At 47.6% G+C, this 7257-nt stretch overlaps 3 non-coding genes across 3 annotated transcripts; all 3 read left to right on the forward strand.

The window, feature by feature from the left end:
• The first annotated feature begins 3665 nt into the window (after positions 1-3665).
• Positions 3666-3737, forward strand: trnac-gca (transfer RNA cysteine (anticodon GCA)). The gene has a single exon. It is a non-coding gene; the product is annotated as a tRNA-Cys (tRNA).
• Positions 3738-5046: 1309 nt separating this feature from the next.
• trnac-gca (transfer RNA cysteine (anticodon GCA)) lies at positions 5047-5118 on the forward strand. Its single transcript has one exon. It is a non-coding gene; the product is annotated as a tRNA-Cys (tRNA).
• A 775-nt stretch (positions 5119-5893) lies between these two features.
• trnac-gca (transfer RNA cysteine (anticodon GCA)) lies at positions 5894-5965 on the forward strand. The gene has a single exon. It is a non-coding gene; the product is annotated as a tRNA-Cys (tRNA).
• The last annotated feature ends 1292 nt before the right edge of the window (positions 5966-7257 follow it).

Here is a 7257-nt window from a genome sequence, read left to right on the forward strand (position 1 = left end):
AGTAGGAAGTATGTTTTCAGTGGTAGAGCATTTGACTGCAGATCAAGAGGTGCCTAGTTCAAATCTGGGTGCCCCCTGTCTGGCTTTCTTCACTCTTCCTTTAAGTGGTTTATACTCTAGACCAGGAATATGCAGATTGAAATGACCAATAGCATGATGGATGTCAAACAATTCAGTATTGTATTCAGATCCTGAGATTGAGAACGGCAAGGGAGAGCAAAGAACCCGTTTCCATTTTCATGAAAACAGTTTGAGATGACTGTTCTTAGAGACGTGGTGCATTATAGTTAGGAAGTAGTCAGTAGTTGATGGGGTGAATTGTGGCACATAGTCTGCAACAATCCTCAAATAGCCTGTGGCTTTCAAGTGATGGTCGACTGGAATTAACATGCCCACAGTGTAACAAGAAAACATTCCCCACGCCGTTACACCCACTCCACCGGCTTGGACTGTTGACACAAGGCAGGATGCGTCCATGGATTCATGCTGTTGGCGCGAATTCTGACACAAGCATCTGTGTGCCATTAGAAGAACCCGAAATTCATCGGTCATCAATAACACCGCGTTCGTTCCCCTGTTCGGCTGAGCAGTGTTGATGAGCCTGTGCCCACTGCATCCGCGGCTTCTTGTAGGTAGGGCACTTTAATGCAGAACAAGAGATTGGGGTTAAAATCTGTTTTCCCCCTGTCTAGTCAGCAACTATCCTGAAATAGCCTGTGGCTTTCAAGTGATGGTCGACTGGAATTAACATGCCCACAGTGTAACAAGAAAACATTCCCCACGCCGTTACACCGACTCCACCGGCTTGGACTGTTGACACAAGGCAGGATGCGTCCATGGATTCATGCTGTTGGCGCCAATTCTGACACAAGCATCTGTGTGCCATTAGAAGAACCCGAAATTCATCGGTCATCAAAAACACCGCGTTCGTTCCCCTGTTCGGCTGAGCAGTGTTGATGAGCCTGTGCCCACTGCATCCGCGGCTTCTTGTAGGTAGGGCACTTTAATGCAGAACAAGAGATTGGGGTTAAAATCTGTTTTCCCCCTGTCTAGTCAGCAACAATCCTCAAATAGCCTGTGGCTTTCAAGTGATGGTCGACTGGAATTAACATGCCCACAGTGTAACAACAAAACATTCCCCACGCCGTTACACCCCCTCCACCGGCTTGGACTGTTGATACAAGGCAGGATGCGTCCATGGATTCATGCTGTTGGCGCCAATTCTGACACAAGCATCTGTGTGCCATTAGAAGAACCCGAAATTCATCGGTCATCAAAAACACCGCGTTCGTTCCCCTGTTCGGCTGAGCAGTGTTGATGAGCCTGTGCCCACTGCATCCGCGGCTTCTTGTAGATAGGGCACTTTAATGCAGAACAAGAGATTGGGGTTAAAATCTGTTTTCCCCCTGTCTAGTCAGCAACAATCCTCAAATAGCCTGTGTCTTTCAAGTGATGGTCGACTGGAATTAACATGCCCACAGTGTAACAACAAAATAGTCCCCACGCCGTTACACCCCCTCCACCGGCTTGGACTGTTGACACAAGGCAGGATGCGTCCATGGATTCATGCTGTTGGCGCCAATTCTGACACAAGCATCTGTGTGCCATTAGAAGAACCCGAAATTCATCGGTCATCAAAAACACCGCGTTCGTTCCCCTGTTCGGCTGAGTAGTGTTGATGAGCCTGTGCCCACAGCATCCGCGGCTTCTTGTTCTTGGCTGACAGAAGTAGGAAGTATGTTTTCAGTGGTAGAGCATTTGACTGCAGATCAAGAGGTCCCTAGTTCAAATCTGGATGCCCCCTGTCTGGCTTTCTTCACTCTCCCTTTAAGTGATTTATACTCTAGACCAGGAATATGCAGATTGAAATGACCAATAGCATGATGGATGTCAAACAGTTCAGTATTGTATTCAGATCCTGAGATTGAGAACGGCAAGGGAGAGCAAAGAACCCGTTTCCATTTTCATGAAAACAGTTTGAGATGACTGTTCTTAGAGACGTGGTGCATTATAGTTAGGAAGTAGTCAGTAGTTGATGGGGTGAATTGTGGCACATAGTCTGCAACTATCCTCAAATAGCCTGTGGCTTTCAAGTGATGGTCGACTGGAATTAACATGCCCACAGTGTAACAAGAAAACATTCCCCATGCCGTTACACCCCCTCCACCGGCTTGGACTGTTGACACAAGGCAGGATGCGTCCATGGATTCATGCTGTTGGCGCCAATTCTGACACAAGCATCTGTGTGCCATTAGAAGAACCCGAAATTCATCGGTCATCAAAAACACCGCGATCGTTCCCCTGTTCGGCTGAGCAGTGTTGATGAGCCTGTGCCCACTGCATCCGCGGCTTCTTGTAGGTAGGGCACTTTAATGCAGAACAAGAGATTGGGGTTAAAATCTGTTTTCCCCCTGTCTAGTCAGCAACAATCCTCAAATAGCCTGTGTCTTTCAAGTGATGGTCGACTGGAATTAACATGCCCACAGTGTAACAAGAAAACATTCCCCACGCCGTTACACCGACTCCACCGGCTTGGACTGTTGACACAAGGCAGGATGCGTCCATGGATTCATGCTGTTGGCGCCAATTCTGACACAAGCATCTGTGTGCCATTAGAAGAACCCGAAATTCATCGGTCATCAAAAACACCGCGTTCGTTCCCCTGTTCGGCTGAGCATTGTTGATGGGCCTGTGCCCACTGCATCCGCGGCTTCTTGTAGGTAGGGCACTTTAATGCAGAACAAGAGATTGGGGTTAAAATCTGTTTTCCCCCTGTCTAGTCAGCAACAATCCTCAAATAGCCTGTGGCTTTCAATTGATGGTCGACTGGAATTAACATGCCCACAGTGTAACAACAAAACATTCCCCACGCCGTTACACCCCCTCCACCGGCTTGGACTGTTGATACAAGGCAGGATGCGTCCATGGATTCATGCTGTTGGCGCCAATTCTGACACAAGCATCTGTGTGCCATTAGAAGAACCCGAAATTCATCGGTCATCAAAAACACCGCGTTCGTTCCCCTGTTCGGCTGAGCAGTGTTGATGAGCCTGTGCCCACTGCATCCGCGGCTTCTTGTAGGTAGGGCACTTTAATGCAGAACAAGAGATTGGGGTTAAAATCTGTTTTCCCCCTGTCTAGTCAGCAACAATCCTCAAATAGCCTGTGTCTTTCAAGTGATGGTCGACTGGAATTAACATGCCCACAGTGTAACAACAAAATATTCCCCACGCCGTTACACCCCCTCCACCGGCTTGGACTGTTGACACAAGGCAGGATGCGTCCATGGATTCATGCTGTTGGCGCGAATTCTGACACAAGCATCTGTGTGCCATTAGAAGAACCCAAAATTCATCGGTCATCAAAAACACCGCGTTCGTTACCCTTTTCGGCTGAGCAGTGTTTATGAGCTTGTGCCCACAGCATCCGCGGCTTCTTGTTCTTGGCCGACAGAAGTAGGAAGTATGTTTTTTGGGGGCATTGCTGTGCGGTAGGGCACTTTAATGCAGAACAAGATATTGGGGTTAAAATCTGTTTTCCCCCTTTCTGGCTCTTGTCTGTATTGAGGTACTCTTAGCTGTGACATGATTATAACTGGCTTTGATTGCACTACAAAGGACCATCCTATACAAAGCAGCAGTGATGCTGTGCAGTGGCGTTAACGTGGGGGTATAGCTCAGTGGTAGAGCATTTGACTGCAGATCAAGAGGTCCCTAGTTCAAATCTGGGTGCCCCCTGTCTGGCTTTCTTCACTCTCCCTTTAAGTGATTTATACTCTAGACCAGGAATATGCAGATTGAAATGACCAATAGCATGATGGATGTCAAACAATTCTGTATTGTATTCAGATCCTGCGATTGAGAACGGCAAGGGAGAGCAAAGAACCCGTTTCCATTTTCATGAAAACAGTTTGAGATGACTGTTCTTAGAGACGTGGTGCATTATAGTTAGGAAGTAGTCAGTAGTTGATGGGGTGAATTGTGGCACATAGTGTGCAAGAATCCTCAAATAGCCTGTGGCATTCAAGTGATGGTCGACTGGAATTAACATGCCCACAGTGTAACAAGAAAACATTCCCCATGCCGTTACACCCCCTCCACCGGCTTGGACTGTTGACACAAGGCAGGATGCGTCCATGGATTCATGCTGTTGGCGCCAATTCTGACACAAGCATCTGTGTGCCATTATATTAGAAGAACCCGAAATTCATCGGTCATCAAAAACACCGCGTTCGTTCCCCTGTTCGGCTGAGCAGTGTTGATGAGCCTGTGCCCACTGCATCCGCGGCTTCTTGTAGGTAGGGCACTTTAATGCAGAACAAGAGATTGGGGTTAAAATCTGGGGTTAAAATCCATTAGAAGAACCCGAAATTCATCGGTCATCAAAAACACCGCGTTCGTTCCCCTGTTCGGCTGAGCAGTGTTGATGAGCCTGTGCCCACTGCATCCGCGGCTTCTTGTAGGTAGGGCACTTTAATGCAGAACAAGAGATTGGGGTTAAAATCTGTTTTCCCCCTGTGTAGTCAGCAACAGTCCTCAAATAGCCTGTGTCTTTCAAGTGATGGTCGACTGGAATTAACATGCCCACAGTGTAACAACAAAATAGTCCCCACGCCGTTACACCCCCTCCACCGGCTTGGACTGTTGACACAAGGCGGGATGCGTCCATGGATTCATGCTGTTGGCGCCAATTCTGACACAAGCATCTGTGTGCCATTAGAAGAACCCAAAATTCATCGGTCATCAAAAACACCGCGTTCGTTCCCCTGTTCGGCTGAGAAGTGTTGATGAGCCTGTGCCCACAGCATCCGCGGCTTCCTATTCTTGGCCGACAGAAGTAGGAAGTATGTTTTTTGGGGGCATTGCTGTGCGGTAGGGCACTTTAATGCAGAACAAGAGATTGGGGTTAAAATCTGTTTTCCCCCTGTCTGGCTCTTGTCTGTATTGAGGTACCCTTAGCTGTGACATGATTATAACTGGCTATGATTGTGTTACAAAGGACCATCCTATACAAAGCAGCAGTGATGCTGTGCAGTTGAGTTAACGTGGGGGTATAGCTCAGTGGTAGAGCATTTGACTGCAGATCAAGAGGTCCCTAGTTCAAATCTGGGTGCCCCCTGTCTGGCTTTCTTCACTCTCCCTTTAAGTGATTTATACTCTAGACCAGGAATATGCAGATTGAAATGACCAATAGCATGATGGATGTCAAACAATTCAGTAATGTATTCAGATCCTGCGATTGAGAACGGCAAGGGAGAGCAAAGAACCCGTTTCCATTTTCATGAAAACAGTTTGAGATGACTGTTCTTAGAGACGTGCATTATAGTTAGGAAGTAGTCAGTAGTTGATGGGGTGAATTGTGGCACATAGTGTGCAAGAATCCTCAAATAGCCTGTGGCTTTCAAGTGATGGTCGACTGGAATTAACATGCCCACAGTGTAACAAGAAAACATTCCCCACGCCGTTACACCCACTCCACCGGCTTGGACTGTTGACACAAGGCAGGATGCGTCCATGGATTCATGCTGTTGGCGCCAATTCTGACACAAGCATCTGTGTGCCATTAGAAGAACCCAAAATTCATCGGTCATCAAAAACACCGCGTTCGTTACCCTTTTCGGCTGAGCAGTGTTGATGAGCTTGTGCCCACAGCATCCGCGGCTTCTTGTTCTTGGCCGACAGAAGTAGGAAGTATGTTTTTTGGGGGCATTGCTGTGCGGTAGGGCACTTTAATGCAGAACAAGATATTGGGGTTAAAATCTGTTTTCCCCCTTTCTGGCTCTTGTCTGTATTGAGGTACTCTTAGCTGTGACATGATTATAACTGGCTTTGATTGCACTACAAAGGACCATCCTATACAAAGCAGCAGTGATGCTGTGCAGTGGGGTTAACGTGGGGGTATAGCTCAGTGGTAGAGCATTTGACTGCAGATCAAGAGGTCCCTAGTTCAAATCTGGGTGCCCCCTGTCTGGCTTTCTTCACTCTCCCTTTAAGTGATTTATACTCTAGACCAGGAATATGCAGATTGAAATGACCAATAGCATGATGGATGTCAAACAATTCAGTATTGTATTCAGATCCTGCGATTGAGAACGGCAAGGGAGAGCAAAGAACCCGTTTCCATTTTCATGAAAACAGTTTGAGATGACTGTTCTTAGAGACGTGGTGCATTATAGTTAGGAAGTAGTCAGTAGTTGATGGGGTGAATTGTGGCACATAGTGTGCAAGAATCCTCAAATAGCCTGTGGCATTCAAGTGATGGTCGACTGGAATTAACATGCCCACAGTGTAACAAGAAAACATTCCCCATGCCGTTACACCCCCTCCACCGGCTTGGACTGTTGACACAAGGCAGGATGCGTCCATGGATTCATGCTGTTGGCGCCAATTCTGACACAAGCATCTGTGTGCCATTATATTAGAAGAACCCGAAATTCATCGGTCATCAAAAACACCGCGTTCGTTCCCCTGTTCGGCTGAGCAGTGTTGATGAGCCTGTGCCCACTGCATCCGCGGCTTCTTGTAGGTAGGGCACTTTAATGCAGAACAAGAGATTGGGGTTAAAATCTGGGGTTAAAATCCATTAGAAGAACCCGAAATTCATCGGTCATCAAAAACACCGCGTTCGTTCCCCTGTTCGGCTGAGCAGTGTTGATGAGCCTGTGCCCACTGCATCCGCGGCTTCTTGTAGGTAGGGCACTTTAATGCAGAACAAGAGATTGGGGTTAAAATCTGTTTTCCCCCTGTGTAGTCAGCAACAATCCTCAAATAGCCTGTGTCTTTCAAGTGATGGTCGACTGGAATTAACATGCCCACAGTGTAACAAGAAAACATTCCCCATGCCGTTACACCCACTCCACCGGCTTGGACTGTTGACACAAGGCAGGATGCGTCCATGGATTCATGCTGTTGGCGCCAATTCTGACACAAGCATCTGTGTGCCATTAGAAGAACCCGAAATTCATCGGTCATCAAAAACACCGCGTTCGTTCCCCTGTTCGGCTGAGCAGTGTTGATGAGCCTGTGCCCACTGCATCCGCGGCTTCTTGTAGGTAGGGCACTTTAATGCAGAACAAGAGATTGGGGTTAAAATCTGTTTTCCCCCTGTCTAGTCAGCAACAATCCTCAAATAGCCTGTGTCTTTCAAGTGATGGTCGACTGGAATTAACATGCCCACAGTGTAACAACAAAATAGTCCCCACGCCGTTACACCCCCTCCACCGGCTTGGACTGTTGACACAAGGCAGGATGCGTCCAT

The sequence above is a fragment of the Ictalurus punctatus genome, chromosome 2 (assembly GCF_001660625.3).
Source record: "Ictalurus punctatus breed USDA103 chromosome 2, Coco_2.0, whole genome shotgun sequence".
Taxonomy (NCBI): Eukaryota; Metazoa; Chordata; class Actinopteri; order Siluriformes; family Ictaluridae; genus Ictalurus; species Ictalurus punctatus.